A 23,719-nucleotide genomic window follows, 5' to 3' on the forward strand; every position below is an offset into this window, starting at 1 on the left:
CCAAGGACAGCTGAACACATGGTGGGCTCCCATGATGGCTCTTCCCCTTTTTTTGCCTACACTCAATGAATGAGAGTTTGCCCACCCTGGTAAAGGCCTCCGGGGCTGTGCTTAGGTTTCCTGTGTCCACCAGGCGGTTTCCACCAGAGTGGGCTTCCCTGGGGCTCAGACGGTAAGAATCCCCCTGCAATGCAGCACACCCGGTTTCAATCCCTGGTTTGGGACGATCTCCTGGAGGAGGGCATGCAACCCACTCCAGTATTCTTGCCTGGAGAATCCCCATCGACTGAGGAGCCTTGCAGGCTAAGTCACTGGGTTGGTTGAGAGTTGGACAGGACTTAACGACTAAGCACATTGGTCGCAGGGATGGCCGCCCTGTGTCCGCATACCCGGGACAGAGTCAGGCACTTACCGGGACTCTCTCGGACTTGGATGAATACATTGTCAATTTTAGCCCTTCGTCCCATGAAAAACGTTGAGAATGGAGCAGTGTTCGAAGTGAACAGTTCTTTTTTAAAAGCCTTTATCACAGTTTTTTGATTCTGCAGCACCCAGTGGGGTGGGCAACGGGAAAGGTCCCTGGAGCAGTGGGAGCTGGGTGGAGCTCCCGCAGCCCAGCCTGGGTAGGCTGCGTTCTATGAGGTCTGCTTGGGAGCGGGAAAGGGTGAAACCAAGCTGGGAAGGAGGGCATTGAGACCTCCCAGGAGGCTTGGGCCGTAATCCTTGGAGGTGAACTTTGCTTGAGTCCGATAGCAGAACAGAGAAGGACGGAAAGGTCTGGGGCAGGCAAGAATAAAGGAGGCCTAAAGAGAGGGGAGGAAAGAGAAAATAAAAGAATTTGTGCTTCTACCCTTCTCCCCTCTCTCTCCTGCCTTCTCTCCTCTTGGTCTTCTTCCCATCCCTACAGCTGAGAAATCTTGATACACCCATTTCTGAGAAGAGAGACCCAGCTCTCTGTTCTTTGGTGCACAAATTCTGGATTGTAAAAATAGTTCTGTCCTTATGTGGCCTTAGACAAATAAAGAAAATTTCTTGTGCCTCCTTTCTTTCTGCTTTAAAATGGGAGTGACGAAAGCATTTGTTGTCAGATGTGCCTGGGTTTAGAAACTACTGGATGAATAATGTTATCGGCTGTGAAATCATAAACATTGTTGTCACTATTCTCAGAATCTTTTGACAAATGCTACCCTTATTTATTTCACCTTGAATTAACTTGCTACTTCTAGAAATTTCTGTAAACAGAATCAAGACAAAGGGTCCTGTGATTGCTCTTGCAGTTTGCTCCAATGCAGTGGACCACCCTTCATTGCCAGTTCTCTGCTTGCAGATCAGGACTGATGTGCACGCTGGAGGAAATGGGAAGAACACACATCTCTACCAATCACAGTTCTAACCTCACCTGATTCTGTCTTTGCCGCTTGTGAGAGCCCAGTTCTCCAGGTTTCCTGGCCATTCTGTGATCTCTCAACATACTTTCTATGGATTTTTTTTTTCTTCCTATATGAGCCATAGTCCATTTCAGATCCTTGAACTCATAAAACTTGACTTTGTGTTGTTGATTACCACTCAACAGCTTGATTTTCGAAAAAGAAAGTTCATCTTCTCACCCTGGAGCTCTGAACTTCCTCCTCAAAACAAGAGCCTCCCCTTTGCCTCCTTCCTCCTTGAGTCAACCTCTGTCCAGCCTCTAGAAACAAATATGTCTCCAGGCAATGCTATCCAACTTTCTGACTCTTTTGGCCAGTCATAAACTGGTGCTATTTTTTCTGTTATGTGTAATGGCTTAGGGAAGAAACAGTTTTAGGATACAATGAAGAAGTAAAGATTATTGCTCTGAGCCATGATAGGATTTATATCTATTATACCTGCAAATATTTAATGTGGTGCTATTTTGGGTACATAAATGCTGTCTATACGGTAAGACAACTTGGATGTGCATCCTCTATGATTCAGCAATCAGTGCTCTTGGGTACCTTGCTATTTCTATGCCTTTTTTTAAACTGCAATTTCTGGATTTGATATGTTAAGAAATGGGAGAGAAAGTGACTTCACCAACATGACCAAGGAGTCTGTGACTGTCTAAGTATCAGAGTCCTGCCTCACGTCCTCCACAACATGTGGTTGATTTCGAGTCACCCCAGGTGAGTTTGGGTCTTCCCTAGTGGCTCAGGAGGTAAAGAATCTCCCTCCAATGCAAGAGACCCTAGTTAAATCCCTGGGTTGGGAAGATCCCCTGGGAAAGGGAATGGCCACACACTCCAGTATTCTTGCCTAGAGAATCTCTTGGACAGAGGTACCTGGTGTGCTACAGTCCATGGGGTCACAAGACGGAGCGAGGTTCACTTCACTTTTAGGTGAGGACAGCTGATTTGTCTGAGTGGTTGATGTAAATGGTTATTTTTACTTATATTGTAAATCTAACAAATATACACTTGTTATGAGGAAACCTTACCCCTCCCCATACCATAAATGTATGAAGAAAAGGAGAGTTCTCCTGCCTCCATTCTCACTCCACTGCTGACACACTTCACATGTTACAGATAAGAGGTGAAGGTGGTGGCTTTGGAGTGTAATCTGTACTATGAGAAAACTAAGGGACCCAGGAAATCCTGCATCCTGCCCTGACAACCATCTGCCTTCTTGGAGCAGATGAGAAAATGGTGAAAAGGGTGAAGGCAAGGAAAAGGAAAATAACACTCTTATTTGCAGAAATTTTACCTCAAGATGGGACACTCTGCTTAACCAAGGCAGAATATGTGGTTGATGTTGGAGATCTAGGGGGCTCTTTGCTGGCACAAACCCCAAAGTGGATTTTACCTCATTTTCTGAGGTGAGAGTGAACTGAGACTATCAAAGGAGAGGAGCAGAAAGCAAGCAAGAGGGATGAGCACCTACGCGGGTCAACTGTGTTCAAGTCTTGTTGGTCCCTAGAAGAACTGCCTTGGGAGTTGGAATTGGACTTACGGAGGCTGAAGAAGCAGATACCCTTCCCTGGCGGTAGAGAAGGTAGCTGCCAAACAGGTTCCATGGTGTAATGGAGAGGACTCTGAATCCAGCGATCCAAGTTCAAATCTCGTAGGACCTTTCTGTTTAATTAGAAAGATTGTCCCTGTCAGCAAATGGTGGTGTGGAGGGGCTGCGATGTCGCTAATCAGCCGGGAATCCCGACAGCTTTCGAGTCGAGGGTTCCAGACCTGAATGGGAAGAAGTGTGTTTTAGTCAAGTTCTCTATTATTCTGATTTTTATTGACCCTGTCCCAGTTTATTATGATTTTTTTCAGAGTTTCTCGCTCCCAGATCTCCGCTGGACACACAAAGCCGCTGTTCGGTCAAGATCCGAACCTTCACTCCTGGAAATCGCGTCCTTTGGGCCCAAGCTCAGCCCGAAAGAGGAGCGCGGGTAGCAGATTCCGGCGTCTGATGAGACCCTAGGTCCCTGACCCACGACCGCCCGGCCAGGCTGCTCCGGGGCCGACGGGGAGACGAGCCGCTCGGAGTCCGGAGCCGGGGGCTGGGTCCTGTTTCTGCTGGCGCGACTCTGCTCCACCGAGAAGATTTCTCACGACGTGAGCGGATGGAAACACTTGTGTCCTCTACTGCTCGGGAGAAAAGTACGGATGAGGCCCGTGATGGACCTGAATAGCTAGTTAAAATGCTCCCTTCGCTGTGCTAAGAAGAATCTTTCTGATACTTATAATTTGGAACTTTCAGTGGTTACAAGGAAAGATGTGAGGCCGGCGAAAACATCCGAGGAAGGGCAAAGAGCAGGAGAGAACAGAGGCTGAGCCAGAAGGGAGGAAGGGACTGGAAGGGAGAGGCGCAGGCGGGTACCGCGCGGGGTGGTCGCTGGGTTAGGGCGACCACAGCGCCTCACTCTGGAGCAGCTCCCACCCTTTACTGAGGTGTCCAGGGACCCGATTCACCCCAAATCGCAAAGCTGCTGGCCTGGCATTTGTTCTGACAAAGTTCCCTTTGCGGGTTCCACGTGGAATGGCGAGGTGGGCTATGTAGGTCTGCAGGTGGCGGCTGCCTTGGAGATGACTGGCAGGTAGGGAACCACACACACTCCACTTTCACCTTTACAGGTCTGTCTGCAGCGTTCGGCTTCGGAAAATCGGAGCGTCAATATTTGCTTAGAGATAGGGAGATATATAGCCAAACAGTCAGTGAAAGTGGTTATCCCTGGAAAAAAGGAACATGGGAAGGGCTCAGGAGACTACTGTTTGGGGGCATGTGTAACATTGTATTACATATATGATATTTTCAAAAGTTCATTGCTTGTATTTTGGATTTAAATTTGTGTGTAGTCATATGTATCACTCTTTAAAAATTCTGTCTTGTGTCATGAGTATGGGAGTGTTTTCCACTATAATACCATGATTTTTTTGAAAAGTTCAGCCTGCTTGAAGCAAGGAGTTGGACCATTATTGCTCTTCTGTTGAGCTGATCAGATGAGCTGATAAACTCACAGATCCTCCCAGCCCTGGAGATTACTGCTGGTCAAACAGAATTGCTTTACCCTTCTCTTGCCGCCTGAGAAGCTCGGGCAGCAGCGTGGATTCAAATTGCCGGGAGCCGGTGAGGCGCAGGTGCGTGGTACACCTGGATGCACGTGGTGACAAAGGTTGTCAGGCAGCCGGTGCCCTCCCGGCCGCTCTGGTTCTGAACCCGAGGGCAGTAACGTCCGGGCAAGAAGAGGCCAGTAGGAGAAGGGCAGCATCTCCTTTAAGTCCTGTACATTTGCATCCAACAGTGGTCTTGAAGACACACAGTGAAGGAGTGGGAATAGATTAGGGGAAAAGAAGAAATCCTCGGTGATTCCTCATCTAAGCCACTCCAGAGGGTGAAGTGGGTGTAGGCAGGGACGAGGCCATCCTGGCACTGGTGAGGTCGGTGGAGTTCCCCTCAGCAGCTGGAGCCAAAGCCGAGAACCTTGGCCAGGCAGCCAATGAGTAAGCAGGCCTTCTTCCTCCCCAGCTGGGTAGCACTTGAACTTGCAGCACTGGAACGTGTCCCCCTAGGCTTTTGATGGGTTCCAAAGATACAAGAGACAGGTTTCTTTCTTTTTTATAATTTTTTTCTTCAACTTCATTGAGATATAATTAACATATAACACTGTGCGAGTTTAGGGTGTGCAGCATGTTGATTGGATACAGTTATATATGGCAAAATGATTCCCACCAGAGCATTATCTAGCACCTCCATCCCATCACATAATTCTCATTTCTTTTTTGTGATGAGAATATTTACGATCCAGTCTCTTGCATCTTTCAAGTACACATATAATGAAGTGCTTAGACAAAGTTTACACCCAGGTAACTGGACATCTTAAGATGTGATAAGAAATCCCTCGCAGTCTAGTGGTTAGAACTTGGTGCTTTCACAGCTGTGGGCCAGGGCTTGTGGAACTAAGATCCCACAGTCTGTGTTCAGTCATGCATGCTCAGTCATATCCAACTCTGGGGGATGCCCACCATGGACTGTAGCCCACCAGGTTCCTCTTTTCACAGGATTTTCCAGGCAAGAATACTGCAGTGGGTTGCTATTTTCTACTCCAACAACAGATAGGTTTCTTCTTAACGCACTTATTAAGGTCGGTAGTGGCTGGTGGCTAGATGGCACAGCATGCTTTGTTTGCTGATATGGCAGGCAACCTTTATCATTCACTTTCCTCCTCTCTCCCTTTTGATCTCATTTGTTTGGCTGCACCCATTGGATTCCATGGGCAAGAAAGACCTGGAAATGCTGATTGCCAGGGTCAGCCTCAAGCACACAGATCAGGGGGAAAAGGTAGACAGGAAACCAGGAAGGGCAGAGAACACTTAGCCCAGATGTAATGAGCCCAACATCTGGGGGCCTCCTTTTTAGTCCTGGTGCCACCACTTACTTTCCGTTTGACCTTGGTTCAACTCCAATTTGCTAGGCCAATTTTGAAAGTGTCATATGGAAGAAATGATAAATACTTCATAAAACTTGTGTAGATTAAATGAGATAATCAAGTAACACAGCTGATAGAGCATGTGGCTAATATTAAGTATGTTTTGGTAGGAAACCATCAAAGATAAGCTGTACTTCAGTCTTTTGGAACATTTGAATACATTTTTTAAACATTTCAATAAATTTTGTCTTTATGAATGTAACATCCATTCACAAAATAAATTTATATTAAAGAATAAAAAATTTACATGGAATTTATAAATCAAATGCCCACAAAAGGGACTTGCTTGTAGTAGCTTTGTTCATAATAGTCCCCAAATTGAAGACCATTCAAATGTCCATCACGAAGTAAACAGACATAATTGGATATATTCACTCAAAGGAATACTACTCTTCAATGAAATGAACCAAATTCCTGATATATGGCAATAATATGGATTAAAACATCACCCTGAGTGATGAAAAGAGTATATACTCTGTGGATCCACTTATGCAATTACTAGATGAGGCAAAATAATCCCTAGTGAAAACCACTAGATCATTGAATACCTGGGACAGGGAGTGGTAGGGGGATTGACTACAAAGGACCTCAAGAAGTTATTTTGGAGTACTGGAGTTGTTTTTGAACAGAGTAGTGGTTCCATTGGTATGTTCAGTTGTCAAAAGTCATCAAAGTTTAAATGGATAGATTGTATTATTTTAAAATTAATTCTTAAGAAATTTGATTTTTAAAAAGTAATGAGAAGAATAATTCCAAATTTTAATAACTTAATTCAAGTATACTCATTATTATTATTAGCATTAGAGAATTCTTTTTGACATACACATTGTAAGGTAAACAATTTGACTGAAAGTTCAACAGTTTCTTCATTTTTGTGTTTTTTCATTCAATTTATGCACTATTAAATTGAAATACTTTAAAATAGGAATAGAACCTATAAGAGCTCAATCATATAAAAGCATATTTATATATTGTTCTCTCTGTTGATATACCTAAGTGACTCCATCAACATTTACCTACATTAACAGAAGTTACTTTTGAATTTAAGGTGTTTCAAAATTTTACATATTTGTATTTTGTGCATCATTTCAAGTTTTAAAATAAACATATATACTTTAGGGGCTTCCCAAGTGATACTGATGGTAAAGAACCCACCTGCCAATGCAAGAGACACAAGAGATGTGGGGTCTATCCAGGGTTCAGGAAGATTCCCTGGAGGAAGGCATAACTACCCACTCCATATTCTTGCCTGGAATCCTCTCATGGTCAGAGGAGCCTGGCAGGCTACAGTCATTGGGGTCCAAAAGAGTTGGACAGGACTGAAATGACTTAGCATGAACCCAGGCACTTTTTGCTGCAACTTAGAATAATTTAAAAATAGATTTGAAGGAAAACATGCAAAGATGATAACAGTAGTTCATTCCAGGAGGTGGGACTATGGATGACTGCTTATTTTCTTCTTTAGATCTATTTAATATTTTTTTTTTTTTTTTTTTTTTTTTTTTTCTATTTAATATTTTTAATTAAAAAAATGAATGACCTGGAAGTGAAAGAACAGAAGAGCTATGGAAGAGCTATTGGAAAGGTGAGAGGAAAGGACAAAAGGAAGGAAAAACCTAATTCTTGCAGAGGGTGTTTTTAAGTTGGGGATTCAAGGGGAGCAGCTCTTGGAATAAGAAAGGTGTTTGGGAGGCAAGTGGTTCGTGAGAATAATGCAGACAATTTTATTCATGTTATGTGACTCCTCCTTGGTGTTCTGTCAAAGAAATATACAGACTTAAATTTCTTGCCAAACATTTTTACCATTTGTGTTCCTCTTTGATTAGCACCATATCCTGTGGAGCCAGGCAGGCTTCCAGTTCAAAATGCTAGTTTCAGATGCCACTCACTGATTGAGTGACTAGACAAGTTACTTAACCTTCCATGTCTCAGATTTCTCATATGTGAAATGATGACATGATAGAAGCCTGTTGAAAGAATCAAGTGAGTACGCCCATGTAAAACTTGTAGACCATGCCTGGGCACATGGCAATCTGCATGTCATCATTGAGTGTAAGCTCTTGCATTTTGGCACAACACTGCATAAAGTATGGGTGTGGTTTTATTTAAGTTACTGAGACCTTACAGTGGCAGTTGAACTTTCAAGAGAGAGTGAAGGAATCCCTTCTGACCAGCAGTCACCTCCTGGGCTACTGGCATCTGCCAGTTTACTCGTTCATCTGATCAGCTCATCAAAAGGGGAACAGTAGTCCAATTCCTTACTTTAAAAATCCCCCAATAAAAAAAATTAAGGTTTTACAGTGGAAAACCTTCTTACACATGACACAAGACCCAGAACTTTACATACAATATATATTTACTTATCACTACATAAAAATTTAAAATTAAAATATAACCAATGGACCTTACTATGTATATATGTGTGTATACACACACACACACACACACACACACACATATGAATGATACCAAGTTACACATGCCCCGAAGAGTAGTCCACTGATCCCTTCTCATGTTCCCACCCCCACTCCCCAACCAACACAACCACTTTCACTGACTGCTTGGCTATTTATCTCCTTATCTGGAAATAAATATGGACATTGGCCCTCAGATTTTCCAGTTTCCCACTGAGACCCTGAAGACCAGCCTGCAAAGGGGAAAGTGAATTTGTGTGTTGCCTTGCCCACCAGTCATCTCCAAGGGAGCCCACAGGTCTTCATTCACCTGCAAACCCACACAGCCCACCTCGCCCTTCCTCATGGAACTGGCAAAGGACAATGCCAGAACAAATGCCAGGTCAGCAGCTTTGCATTTTGAGGTTAACCGGATTCCCAGATGGTGATTGCAGCCATGAAATTAAAAGATGCTTACTCCTTGGAAGGAAGGTTATGGCCAACCTAGATAGCATATTGAAAAGCAGAGACATTACTCTGCCAACAAAGGTCCATCTTGTCAAGGCTATGGTTCTTCCAGTGGTCATGTATGGATGTGAGAGTTGGACGGTGAAGAAAGCTGAGCGCTAAAGAATTGATGCTTTTGAACTGTGGTGTTGGAGAAGACTCTTGAGAGTCCCTTCGACTGCAAGGAGATCCAACCAGCCCATCCTAAAGGAGATCAATCCTGGGTGTTCATTGGAAGGACTGATGTTGAAGCTGAAACTTCTTACTTTGGCCACCAATACTTTGGCCACCTCAAGCAAAGAGTTGACTCACTGGGAAAGACCCTAATGCTGGGAAGGATTGGGGGCAGGAGGAGAAGGGGATGACAGAGGATGAGATGGTTGGATGGCATCATCGACTTGATGGACATGGGTTTGGGTAAACTCCGGGAGTTGGTGATGGACAGGGAGGCCTGGCTTGCTGCGATTCATGGGGTCACAAGAAGTCGGACACAGCTGAGCGACTGAACTGAACCGAACTGGATTCCGGGACACCTCAGTAAAGGGTGGGCACGGCTCCAGAGTGAAGCGCTGGGATGCCCCAACCCAGCGACGGCTCCTGCCGCAGTACCAGCCCGCTCCTCCCTTCAAGTCCCTTTCTCTCTTCTGGCTCATTCTCTGTTCTCTCCTGCTCTTGTCCTTCCTCGGATGTTTTCGCCGGCCTCACACCTTTCTTTTCCCGAAGTCCAAAGACATGTAAAGCCTTTAACTGTGTGGATCATGACAAACTGATCTTTTCCCAGCTGCAGCCACAGGGACAACACGCACTAAACCACTGCCCAGAAGCACAAACTGTCGGATGAAGGGAGAGCAAACACCAGGAGCCAACAGCTTCTTTCGGGGGCCCCTCGGCTCAAGCTTGGGGCGTCTCTGCGCCCTGGCATCTGTGGTGAACTTGAAGCAATGTGCAGCGGGGGTGCTCAGATGACCTTCTCCCTAGGAACATCTTGGCTTTCCGACAGGAAGGAACAAGCTGAGTGGACTCCATCTCACCTGTTTTCTGGAGAAACGCCGTGCTGTGGAAGTGCTGTTAGGCAGAAACTGCGTGCTGCAAAACACAGGTGGCTCTGCCTAGGTCCCTAACTATGCCTGCTTTCGGTGGGAGGGAGGAAGAGACTTTTCTCACGTCTCTGTGGCACAATCGGTTAGCGCGCTCGGCTGTTAACCGAAAAGGCTGGTGGTTCGAGCCCACCCAGGGAGTTATCTCACTCTTAGAAAGAAAATGATGTACGATTGTTTCTAGTCTGCGCATCCTCTCCCAAGCTCCACTACTACCTTACTCCGCTGTGTCTTGTACACACACACAGAAGGACTTACGACCAGATAGTCACTGATCCTCAGAGAGGATCTCTGCAGGAAAACAGGTTGACTGGGAATCCTAGAATTCATGAAAGAGTAGGCTCATCAGCACCATCCTGTAAACTCCTTTAACCAGTGAAATTTCCTCCGTTGTTTGTAGTACTGTCTATTTAACTTTTTCCATATATTTTCCCGAGTAATTTTGTTCCATCTTATTCCTCCGTTTTTCATTCATTGGATCATAGAAAAAGACAATTCCAAGAAAAATCCAAGACAATTACAGAAAGACATCTATTTCTGTTTCATTGACTCCACTAAAGCCTTCGTCTGGATCACAACAAAATATGGGAAATTCTTCAGGAGATGGGAGTGCCAGACCACCTTACCTGCCTCCTGAAAAACCTGTATGCAGGTCAAGGAGAGATCAAACCAGTCAGTCCTAAAGGAAATCAACCCTGATTATTCACTGGAAGGACTGATGGTGAAGTTGAAGTTCCAAGCCTTACTTCACCATTCAGGCCTCCATTACGTGTTTAAAATATGAATCTAAAAGCTTGCGGTAAAGTGGAGTTGTTTCCGCCCGGTTTCGAACCGGGGACCTTTCGCGTGTTAGGCGAACGTGATAACCACTACACTACGGAAACCACGCAGTCAACAGTGCCCAGAGACATATCCAAGAAATGCATGTTTGAACACACCTGACCTTCAAATTTTCAAAGGAAGAGAACTCTGGAAACACAGGCAATCGGTCAAGTAAGGATCTGCAGTTGCTGAAAGGGCCTGATTTAGGGTTCCACGCCTCTCCAGGGGCGAGGTCCCTGTGTGCAAGCTTTGCGCCCAAGCACAGAGGTCGCTCCCGCTGAGTCCTCAGTTCTCAGGAGCCCCAGCAGCCAGGGGAGTTAGGTGAGTATCACCCAGGCGGCCTGACATCCTGCAAGGTGGACGCAGCCTTTCCAGGCTGCAAATGCGCGCTTTAGAATCCCTTTTCATGGCGCCAGCGGGCTGTGGGCTCGATGCTTAAATTCCACTGGTGACACGAATGGCACGCCCTCTCCTCTGACCTGCCCTCCCCTCTGCTCCGATGTGCCTGACCCGTGCGCTCTCTCACAGCCCTTTCACAGCACCTCTTCTACAGCGCCGTCAGGCACTGGGCCGGGGTAGGGGAGAGGTTCCTCAGGTTCCTGCCTCTGTGGCTGATTCCAGTCCTCTGGTTTAAGTCTAAGACTTGCATCACATTTTCACGTTTAGCAGGAAGCGCAGCAAAGGCTGAGGATCAGGTCATTTGTTGAATTCGTTTGCCGACCAGGCCCCGCATAAAGCCGCGGAGAAGCCAGGCGTGGTCCACGCAGATCTGACCGTCTTCATCCCTTCCTCATCAAACTTGAAGTTTTTCTTGAAGGACAGCTTTGTTTTACATTTTACAATGTCTGAAACGTCTTTTGTTTGCCTTTTATAATTTTCCAGTTCAACATTTCATGGAGACTGAATTTTAACAGAGAGGTAAAGGCAGTTTTCTCAGAAAGCAGGTGTCTTGAAGGGTTTTCCTGTTCACCTCACAGCAGGCAGAGTTTCTTTTCGCTGAAAGACTTTAATGCAATGTTGTCTGTCTGTCTGTCTCTGGTTTCCTTTAGAAGTTAAGCTTCTCAAGTTTAGGCATGCATGTGCCGTTTTCTCCAGTAGGGGCTTTTCTCCTTTTCTTAGTGCGGCGGTCACTGCGTTTCCTTCCCGTCTGAGGTTCAGGGGCTCAAACCCTAGGGACGCGCACCCAGAGTGCGCACCGGCCCCAGGGCCGCGGGGCTCCGGCTGGTTCCGCGTGGACTCCGAGTGCAGTCTGGAGGCCTGTGTCCCCAACGAGGCGGACTTGAAAATAGCTTTAGATCAGGGCGTTTCATGAGATTTCCCCTTGCTTTCCTCCCCTGCAGGTCCTAGTTTTCACCTCCCACGTCCAGTCAGAGGAGCGGGTTCGTCGTCTTTCTGTCGCTTCCGGCGTGCTGCCGTCCCACTTGGACGGGACGAGGGTGCAGTGGTCCTCTCCCCGTCAGGGTGGATGCACAGCGGGCGCCCGAGGGACCACAGTTACCCAGCGCCCTGCAGTACCAAAGGAAGGGGCGGGGATCCAGAGCCGGCGATTGGAGCGCGCTGAAGGGAGGGATCCATTCCCTGCCCCCGAAGACATGCCCAAAGAGAGACGCAGCCCAAGACAAAGCACAACACCGGCTGCCTCACGCCTTAATCAGAGGTTCAGCCTCATCCGAGACCGGTCAAGGTAAGTGCTGCAGGTCGTAGGGGAAGACCTGCAATCCAGGGCTGGTGAGAAGTCAAGCTCTCTTCCAGAACCTATTTCCTTGTGAAGCAGGGGCCACTTGGTTCTCAGCCGGTGATGAGCGTGTCAGTCTACTCCCTGAGCTCTGTCCTGACTCCGGGGCCTCCCCTGATAATGGCAGGAGGACCAACTGCTTTTCCTCCGCGACCAGCTGAATCTGCAGAGCCTGACCCTCTTCACCTTTGGGTCTTTGGCTCGAGCCCTGGTGTAGAGTTGAATTCATTCCCTTTTGTTCTCTGACTCAAATCGGTTTGTCCCGCAAGTAGGCCAGGGTGATGGAAAGCTAAGTTTCTTCACAAAGGATGAACTTCTTGGTTTTCAGAGAGATAATAGGTGTCAGAGAGAATAGGTGTCACCAGTAGAGACGATGTAGGGCCCAGATGAAAAGTTGAGGGGATATCAAGAGACAAAAGTATCCTGCAGTCAGCCTTGTCCTGTGCCCTCCTTGGATGCAGACTGTGGATTGTTCTGCAAGGTGACTCAAAGCAGAGAGAGGAGAAGGGCTGGTTGTAGGACCCATTGGGCTTTCAGGTGGTAAGGAACTCCTCCCAAGTTTCTTCAGTTGAGTTGCTCAGTCCTGTCTGACTCTTTTCAACCCCATGGACTGCAGCTCTCCAGGCTTCCCTGTCCATCACCATTTCCTCACTTTGCTCAAACTCATGTCCATGGAATCGGTAATGCCATCCAACCATGTCATCATCTGTCGTCCCCTTATCCTTCTGCTCTCAAGCTTTCCAGCATCAGGGTCTTTTCCAAAGAGTCAGCTCTTCACATCAGGTGGCCAAAGTACTGGAGCTTCAACTTCAGCATCAGTTCTTCCAATGAATATTCAGGACTGATTTCCTCTATGTTTGACTGCTTTGATCTCCTGGATGTCCAAGGGAGTCTCAAGTGTCTTCTCCAACACCACAGTTAAAAGCATCAATTCTTTGGAGCTCAGTTTTCTTTATAGTCCAACTCTCACATCCATACATTACTACTGGAAAAACCATAGCTTTTGTTAGATGGACCTTTGTTGGCAAAGTAACATCTCTGCTTTTTAATATGCTATCTAGGTTGGTCATAGCTTTTCTTCCAAGGCGCAAGCGTCTTTTAATTTCATGGCTGCAGTCACCATCTGCAGTGATTTTGGAGCCCAAGAAAATAAAGTCTATCACTGTTTGCATTGTGTCCCCATTTATTAGCCATGAAGTGATGGGACCAGATGCCATGATCTTAGTTTTTTGAAGGTTCAATATTAAGCCAGCTTCACCACTCTCCTCTTTCACTTTCATCTAGAGGCTCTTAACTTCCTCTTTGCTTTCTGCCATAAAGGTGGTGTCATCTGCATATATGAAGTTATTGATATTTCCTCCAGAAATCTTGATTCCAGTCTGTGATTTTCTAGCCAGGCATTTCACCTGATGTACTTTGCATAAAAGTTAAATAAGCAGGGTTACAATACACAGCCTTGACATACTCATTTTCCGATTTGGAACCAGTCCATTGTTTCATGTCATGTTCTAACTTTTGCTTCTTGACCTGCATACAGATTTCTCAGGAGGCAGGTCAGGTGATGTGGTATTCCCATCTCTTGAAGAATTTTCCACAGTTTGTTGTGATCCACACAGTCAAAGGCTTTGTCGTAGTCAATAAAGCAGAAGTAGATATTTTTCAGGAATTCTCTTCCTTTTTCTATGATCCAAAAGATGTTGGGAATTTAATCTCTGGTTCCTCTGCCTTTTCTGAATCCAGCTTGAACATCTGGATGTTCTTGGCTCACATACTGTTGACATAACTTGGAGAATTTTGAGCATTACTTTGCTAAATATGAGATAAGTGCAATAGTTTAGTAGTTTGAACATTCTTTGGTATTGCGTTTCTTTGGGATTGGAATGATAACTGACCTTGTCTAGTCCTGTGGCCCCTGCTGAGTTTTGCAATTTTATTGACCTCTGAGAGCAGCACTTTAACAGCATCATCTTTTAGGATTTGAAACAGCTCAGCCTAAATTCCATCATCTCCACTAGCTTTGTTTGTAGTGATACTTCCCAAGGCCCACTTGACCTCAAACTCTAGAATGTCTGGCTCTAGGTGAGTGATCACACCATTGTGGTTATGTGTGTCATGAAGATCTTTTTTGCCTGGTTCTTCTGTGTATTCTTGCCACCTCTTTTTAATATCTTCTGCTTCCGTTAGGTCCATACCATTTCTTTGCATGAAATGTTCCCTTCGTATCTCTAATTTTCTTGAAGAGATCTGTAGTGTTTCCCATTCTACTGTTTTGCTCTATTTCTTTGCATTGATCACTGAAGAAGGCTTTCAAACCTCTCCTTGCTATTCTTTGGAACTCTGCATTCAAATGGGTGTATCTGTCCTTTTCTCCTTTGCTTTTAGCTTCTCTTCTTTTCTCAGCTACTGGTAAGGCCTTCTCAGACAAACATTTTACCTTTTTGCATTTCTTTTTCTGTCCCCCTGTTTCTTGGGCCAGGGAAAATGCAAGTGCACCTGCTGCCACACTTTTCACCCTGCTGTGTAATTCTTGAATGGGAATGTAAATTTTAGGAAAAGGCAAATTCTGTTTCTTGCCCAGACCTTTTGCATGTGAGGTGAATGTGATAACCACTACACTACGGAAAAAAGGCCTGTGTTTTGCTTGAGGCTATGTCCATGTAAACCTCTGGTTCTGCCCTCATTCTCCTGGTCATCAGTCTTTCAAACTGAAGAATGAACCTGGAACCACCAGTGATATATCAGAGGAGGAAACTGCAGCTCCCAAGAGCCCCTGCTCTAGGGCTCCTCCCTTCCTCCCGAAACCAGACCCTTGGGCCCCCAGAGTCTGGCTTCCAGATCTCTCACCTAGCACAGAGTCTCCAGTCCCACTTCTATGCCTCTGAGAGGTGGACGCCTCAGCTCCAGGAAGCCACCGGAGTGGGGAGAGAGGGGTTATGTTTGTTTGAACCCAGAGGAATCTCTCGCCCAACAATGTAGATCCTGCTCCTCCAGTGCTGTGGATGCGCACCCAGGTTGCCCTGTTCATCACACAGGGAGTCGGTGGCCTCGGCTCTCAGAGATGATCGGAGCTTTGAATTCACTTGGGAGCCATACAATCTGCTCTCCTCACCCTTCACTCTTCTCCCAAGCTTGAAGTTCAGGCATGTCAGTGAACTGCTTCTGGTCAGTTACTTGTTCAATTAGCAAGGCCCAGATGCTTTAGGGAGCTTGATAGTTGAAAAGCAGACATCAGAGTGGTGCAAACCTTTGGGATTCTGTCTTCAGAAACAAAAGGAGGGGGATGAGGAGGCCCCTAGCTGAGACCTGGGTTCCCAAATATCACTAAGGTCTGCAGACTCAGGAAAGTGGATGGCCTCAATGGATACACTACCAGGGAAGGCCCCAGGGCTCCAAGCAAAACTCTGTGTCTTTCCTCTTCCACCTCTGTGACAAGGGTGTTTTCCCATCTTACCTGATGCTCTGTTTGCTCAGACCAAACACTCTTCTCTTCGACACCAGTTTTTCATACCACACTGCTAACTTGTCAGAAAATCCTGTTTTTCTTTGATTTGTTGTGCATTTTGATGCACATAATCTTTTTCTTGGTCTGATTTTGTTCCTCAACTTTCCTCTTAAAGGCGTGGAGATGGACTTAATTTGAGATCTAGCTCCTCTAAAAGTTGAGGGTTTGAGACTTTTAACCTCCAGTGTGTGGGCTGGGCCATGGTTGAGACTTCTCTTGGCCAAGCCAGTCAATATTGGCCTCTCTCCGGCCTGTCCTCCAGGGTCAGGGGCAGGGCCAGAGCACCACAAGTGGCCCCTGTCACCAGGTCTAGAGCCCCACACCTCGTGGGGAGCTGGTGGAGAAGCTCCGGATGGGGCCTAAATTCAAATTGCCCGGAGCTGGCGAGGCTCAGGTGAGTGGTACACCTGGGTTCATGTTGCGACTTCTGGTTCTCAGGCAACTGGTGCCCTCCTGGCCCCTTTGGTTCTGATCCTGCGGGAAGTAACATCTGGGCAAAAAAAAACCAGTAGGAGAATGGCAGCATCTCTTATAGCCCTATCCAGACAGCATCCAACAATGGTCTTGAAAATACACATTGAGAGGTGGACATAGATTAGGGGAAAAGAAGAAATCCTTGGTGATTTCCTCATCTAAATGCCTCATGAAGATGAAGTGGGCATCTGCAGGGATCTGGTCCTCCTGGTGCTGGTGAAGATCAGTGGAGCTCCCCTGAACAGCTGGAGCCAAAGCTGACAATCTTGGCCAGGCAGCCAGTGAGTAAGCAGGCCTTCCTCCTCCCCAGCTGGGTAGTGCTTGAACTTGCAGGACTGGAACGTGTCCCCATTGGCTTTTGATGGGTTTCAAAGATGTAACAGACAAGTTTCTTTCTTTTTTAACTTACTTTTCTCCACCTTTATTGGGATATAATTGACATATAACACTGTGTGAGTTTAAGGTGTACAGCATGTTGATTGGATACAGTTATATATGGCAAAATGATTCCCATCAGAGTATTAACTAGCACCCATCATATAATTCTCATTTCTTTTTTGTGATGAGAATATTTATGATCCAGTCTCTTGCATCTTTCAAGTACACATATAATGAAGTTCCTCAACAAAGTTTACACCCAGGTAACTGACATCTTAAGATGTGACAAGAATTCCTTGGCAGTCTAGTGGTTAGAATTTGGTGCTTTCACAGCTGTGGGGCAGGGTTTGTGGAACTGAGATCCCAAAGTCTGTGTTCAGTCATGCATGCTCAGTCGTATCCAACTCTTGTGTGATGCCATGGACTGTAGCCCACAAGGCTCCTCTCTTCATGGGATTTTCCAGGCAAGAATACTGCAGTGAGTTGCCATTTCCCTCTCAAATAGCAGATAGGTTTCTTTTTAACATACTTTTTAAGGTTGGTAGTGGCTGGTGGCTAGATCAGCCTTTATTTGCTGATATGGCAGGTAACCTTTATCATTCACTTTCCTCCTCTCTCCCTTTTGATCTCATTTGTTTGGCTGCACCTATTGGATTCTGTGGGCAAGAAAGACCTGGAAATGCTGGTTACCAGGGTTAGTCTCAATCACACAGATCAGGGGGAAAGGTAGATGGGAAACCAGGAAGGGCAGAGAACATTTAGCCCAAATACAATGAGCCCAACATCGGAGGGGTGGGCCTCCTTTTAGTCCTGATGCCACCACTTACCTTATGTTTTACCTTGGGTCAACTCCAGTTTGCTAGGTCAATTTTACAAGTGTCATATGAAAGAAATAATAAGTACTTCATAAAGCTATTGTGGAGATTAAATGAGATAATCAAGTACTACAGCTGGCACAGCATGTGGCTAATATTAAGTATGTTACAGTGGGAAACAATCAAAGATAAGCTGGTACTTCATTCTTTTGTAACATTTGAATAAATTTTTTCTTTATGAATTAACATCAATTTGCAAAATAAATTCATATTAAAGAATAAAAAATTTTACATGGAATTTATAAATCATATGCCAACAAAAGGGACTTTCTTACAGTAGCTTTGTTCATAATTGAAAACCATTATGAAAAGGTTCCCAAATTGAAAACCATTCAAATTTCCATCATGAGGTTAATAGATATAATTGTGATATATTCACTCAAAGGAATGACACTCTTCAATAAAATGAAACAAATTTCTGATATATGGCAACAATATGGATTAAAGCATCATCCTGAATGATGAAAAGAGTTCATACTCTGTGGACCCACTTATGCGAATTACTAGATAATGCAAACTAATCCCTAGTGACAAGAACTAGATCACTGAGTACCTGGGACTGGGAGTGGTAGGAGGATTAACTGCAAAGGAGCACAAGAGGATATTTTGGAATACTGGAGATGTTCTTGTACAGGGTAGTGGTTCCATGGGTACATTCACTTGTCAAAAGTCATCAAACTTGAAATGGATCCATTGCATTATTTTAAAATTATATCTTAAGAAATTATATTTTTAAACAGTAATGAGAAAAATTATTCCAAATTTTAATTTCTTGATTAAATTATAATCATTGTTTGTTATTATTATTAGCATTAGAGTTCTTTTAGAAATATATCTCTCTTAAGATAAACAAGTTGAAAGTTCAACAGTTTCTTTACTTTTGTGTTTTTCCATTAAATTTATGCACTGTTAAATGGGAATACTTTAAAATAGGAATAGAACCTAGAAGAGCTCAAATATAAAAGTTTATTTGTATATATTCTTCTCTCTGTTGATATGCCTAAATGACTCCATCAACATTTACCTACATTAACAGAAGTTACTTTTGAATTTAAGATGTTTGAAAATTTTACATATTTGTATTTTCTGCATCATTTGAAATTTATAGAATAAACATATATACTTTAGGGGCTTCCCAGGTAACGCTAATGGTAAAGAACCCACCTGCCAATGCAAAAGACCCTAGAAATCTGGGATTGATCCCTGGGGCAAAAAGATCCCCTGGAATATTTCACTCCAATATTCTTACCCCCAGAATCCTATGGACAGAGGAGCCTAGAGGACTATAGTCCATAGGGTCAAAAGGGGTCAGACAGGACTGAAGTGTCTTAGCACGAACCCATGTACTTTCTGCTAAAACTTGGAAAGTTAAAAATAGATTTGAAGGAACATATGTAAAGATGTTAACAGTAGTTCATTCCAGGCGGTGGGACTATGGATGACAGGTTATTTCTTCTTTATATGTATTTGACGTTTTTAAATTTAAAAAAATGAATGACCTGCACATGGTGACTGCAGCCATCAAATGAAAAGACTCTTGCTCCTTGGAAGAAAAGCTATGACCAACCTAGACTGCATATGTAAAAGCAGAGATGTTACTTTGCCAACAAATGTCCATCTAGTCAAAGCTATGTTTTTTCAGATAGTCATGTATGGATGTGAGAGTTGGACCATAAAGAAGGCTGAGCACCAAAGAATTGATGCTTTTGAACTGTGGTGTTGGAGAAGGCTCTTGAGAGTCCCCTGGACAGCAAGGTGATCAAACCAGTCAATCCTAAAGGAAATCAGTCCTGAATATTCGTTGGAAGGACTGATGCTGAGACTGAAGCTCCAATACTTTAGCCACCAGATGGGAAGAACTGACTCATTGGAAAAGACCCTGAGGCTGGGAAAGATTGAAGGCAGGAGAAGGGGATGACAGAGGATGAAATGGCTGGATGGCATCACCAATTCAATGGACATGAGTTTGAGCAAGCTCTGGGAGACGGTGATGGACAGGGAAGCCTGGTGTGCTGCAGTTCATGGGGCCGCAAAGAGTCGGACATGACTGAGCAACTTATCAAAGACAACTCTGTCACTGAGTCCTTCTTTAACCACTGAAGCTTCCAAAATATAAGAATCTGAGAAGTGCTCCTTAGCACCCAGAAGGGAACACTTTAATTATCTATTCAAGTCCATCCCAGGCCTCATCCATATTTTTCTCCCAAGCAGTAGAGGACACAATTGTTTTGCTCCACTCACCGTCGTGGGAAGTCTTCTCGGTGGAGCAGAGTCACTGCAGGATGAAGGACCCGGTCTGGCTCCAGACTCCCAGTGGCTCCTCTCCCCTCTGGCCCCGGAGCAGCCTGGCCCAGCGGCCATGGGTCAGGGACCTGGGGTCTTCTCAAATGCTGAAATCTGCGACCCACGCTCCTCTTTCAAGCTGAGCTGGGACTAATGGAAGAGATTTCCAAGAGTCAAGGTTCAAATATTGGCCAGCGGCTTTGCATGCCCAGCAGAGACTTAGGAGCGAGAAACTCTGAATAAAAACATAATAAACTGGGATAGGGTCAGTTAATATTCAGAATAATAGAGAACCTGAATAAAACATAGTTCTTCCCAGTCATGTCTGGAACCCTGTACCAGAAAGCTGCCATCCTGACTGATCAGCGACTACAAGGCATGCAGTGTGAAGCCCCCTCACAGGGCAGGACTCAGGAGGCACAGCCTCTCCCTTTTGCCCTCAAGAACCTGGGTGACCCGATGAGGGGGCAGCACTAGCTGGGTCGCTGCTCCCCTGGGCGGGGGATAGAGGGCAGGGCAGGGGCCGGGCCTCCGATGGGGCCAGGATGGGCAGAGCCGCATGGGTCCAGCAAGGATGCCCTGGGTCGGTCCCACACTTGTCTGCCAAGTCTGTGTGAACCACGCTGCTGGGGGACATGGGAGCTGGAAGACAGGTCCTATTAGGGGAGTAAAAAGTGTCCTAGTTCTAACTAACCAGAAAGGTCCCACCTAGTTTTTGGATCGCTGGATTTAGAGTTCAGAGTGCTCACTGTTACACCATGGAACCCCCTTGAAAGATACCTGCTCTTTGTCACCAGAAATGGATAAGGGCTTCTTTAGGCTCCTTATGTCTGGCTGGTAATCTCAAGGCAGTTCTTCTAGGGACCCGACCTGACTTGTACACTGTTGACTAGTGTAGATGCTCATCCCCTTTGCGTTCCTTCTGCTCGTCTCCTTTGACTGACTTCTCTCACTTCACTTGCACCTCCGAAAATGAGGTAAAATCCACTTTGGGTTTCGGCCCATGGAAGAGCCCCTGAAGTCTGCATCATCAACCATGTATTCTGTCTCCGTTTGCCAGTGTCCCATCCTGAGGTAAAATCTCTCCAAATAAGAGTGTTATTTTCCTTTCCTTTGCTTTCACCCTTTCACCATACCCCAGAGAGGGCAGATGGTTGTCAGGAGGTGGGGTTTCTCTTGGTCACATAGCATGAATTACCTCCAAAGCCACCACCATCTCTTATGTGTAATATATAAAGTGTGTCAGCAGTCCACTGAGAGTGTAGCTGGAGGATTCTATTCTCCTTCACCCTTCTGACGGGGGGGTAGTTTTTTTTTTTTTACAAGTGTATATTTGTTAGATTTACAAGATTAGTAAAAATGAACAAAACACTCAGACAAATCAGGTCAAACTCCCCTGGGGTGACTCAAATCAACTACATGTCACAGGGGCCACAATGCAGGGCTCTGACATTTAGGCAGTCACACATTTTTTGTCAGATTGGTCAAGTCAATTTCATTCCAATTAACATATCAAGATTCAGAAACTTCATAATTTTTCAAAAAGCATACAAAGCCAAGATACCAAAGAGCACTGATTGCTGGATCATAGAAGGTGTGTACCTAAGTTGTTTTACAGTGTAGACAGTATGTACACAAAATATTTACATGAATAATAGATATAAATTTACATTATGGCTCAGAGTAATAGTAAATTATACAATTTTACATTATTTACACTAAGTATTTACATGAATAATAGATATAAATCCACATTATGGCTCAGAGTAATAGTTTTTCTTTCTTCATTTTCACCCAATGTCATTTCTCCCCTTGTCCAATACACAGAACAGAAAAAGTAGCATCTGTTTTTCATGGCCGAAAAACAGAGTCAGAAAGAAGCCCAGTGTTGCCTGGAGACTTATTTTGTCCCCAGAGACTGAACAGAGATTGACTCAAGGAAGAAGGAGGCAAAGAGGAAGTTCTTGTATGAGGAGGAAGTTCATAGCTCCGGGGTGAGAAGATGAACCTTTTTTGGATAATGAAGAAGTTGGGTGGTAACAAACAACACAAAGAGCTCTTCCAGGAGAACCTGAAGGTCGGTCAAAGTTTCTAAATGCAAGGATCAGAAATGGTCTCTGGCTGATTTAGGAAGAAAAGATATCCATGGAAAATAGGTTGAGAGATCACAGAATAGCCAGGATGCCCGGAAAACTGAGCTCTGACAAGGGGCAAGGAGGGAATCAGGTGAGGTCAGATTATTTTGGGTGGAGTTGTGTGTTCTTGCCATTTCCTCCAGCCCATATATTGGTTCCAGACCTGCAATCAGAGAATGGGTGAAGAAGAACAGTCACAGCAGCCAGTGTCTTGATTCTGTTTGCAGAAATTTCTAGACGCAACAAGCTAATTTAACATGAAATAAATAAGGGTAGGGGTTCTCAAAAGATTCAGAGGATAATGACAACAATATTTATTATTTCACTGCCTATAACGTTATTGATACAATAGTCTCTAAATCCAGGCACATTTGACAATGGAATGAAGAATCGTCTTATTGCTTTCACTTTGCAGAAGAAAGAAGAGAGGTACAAGAAATTTCCTTATTTGTCTAAGACCACACATGGGCAGAACCATTCTTACAACTAAGAGTTTATGCTTTTCAGCACAGATTAGTTGGATCTTTCTTCTCAGATGTGGTTGTGTCAGGATTTCTCAGTCGTAGAGATAGGAAGAAGAGCAAGTAGGAAAGAGAGGGCAAGAGAGGGAGCAGGGATGGGTGGAAGCACAAATTCTTTGATTCTCCCCCTCTCTCCTTCCCCTCTCATCTCCCCCACTTCCCCCCATCCCTTGCCTCCTGCTTTCTTTTTGGGGAGAGCTCTTTGCCTCCTTCCTCACTCTGTTGTGGGGACTGAGACAATGCTCGTCTCTCCCAAGACTCCTGGGAGGTCTCCATGCCCTCCTCCCAAACCCACCTTCCCCACTTGGTTTTCAATTCCCACCCCTTCCCATTCCCAGGTGGACCCCACAGAATGCAGAGTACCCAGGTGGGCTATCTAAACTCCATCGGATAGGTGGTGTCCAATAAGCGTTTCCATGGCCCACCTCACGGGATGCTGGTAAATCAAATAGCTGGAATAAAGGCTTTTTAAAAAGAACTGTTCACTTCGAAAACTTTTCCATATGTCCTCAGGGGTCTTCATGGGACAAAGGGCTAAAGACGACAATGTAGCTGTCCAAGTATTAGAGTGTCCTGGTGAGTGCCAAACCCTGTCCCAGGGGTGCAGACACAGGGTGACCATCACCAGATCTCTGCACTGGTGGAAATTACCTGGTGGACACAGGAAACCTAAGCACAACCTCAGCCCGGAGGCCTTTGCCAGGGTGAGCGAACTCTCATTCATTGGGTATAGGCGAGGATGCGGGAAGAGCCATTATGGAAGCCCACTGGGTGTTCAGCTGTTCTTGGATATCATTCGGTTCAGGCCTGTAGGGTCCGAGCCCTGGATCCCAGTATCTCTGAGGGCGCTGGCATCTGTGGCAGATAGGGGGCAAGGACATGGCACCCTTTCCCTGAGGGTAAAGGTCTTACCCTGTGAATGAGTAAGTAAGTAAGTAAAGTCGCTTAGTTGTGTCCTGACCCAGGATCAAACCCTAGCATTGCAGGCAGACACTTTACCTTCTGAGCCACCAGGGAAGTGTCTACTCCATGCAGAGGCAAGCAAGAAATGGCATCATT

The 23,719-nt window shown here is 45.2% G+C and overlaps 1 non-coding gene across 1 annotated transcript; it reads right to left on the reverse strand.

The window, feature by feature from the left end:
* Positions 1 to 10,746: 10,746 nt before the first annotated feature.
* Positions 10,747 to 10,819, reverse strand: TRNAV-AAC (transfer RNA valine (anticodon AAC)). The gene has a single exon. It is a non-coding gene; the product is annotated as a tRNA-Val (tRNA).
* Positions 10,820 to 23,719: the final 12,900 nt, after the last annotated feature.

This window comes from Giraffa tippelskirchi, chromosome 5 (assembly GCF_054371585.1).
Source record: "Giraffa tippelskirchi isolate mGirTip1 chromosome 5, T2T-mGirTip1v1.2.pri, whole genome shotgun sequence".
Taxonomy (NCBI): Eukaryota; Metazoa; Chordata; class Mammalia; order Artiodactyla; family Giraffidae; genus Giraffa; species Giraffa tippelskirchi.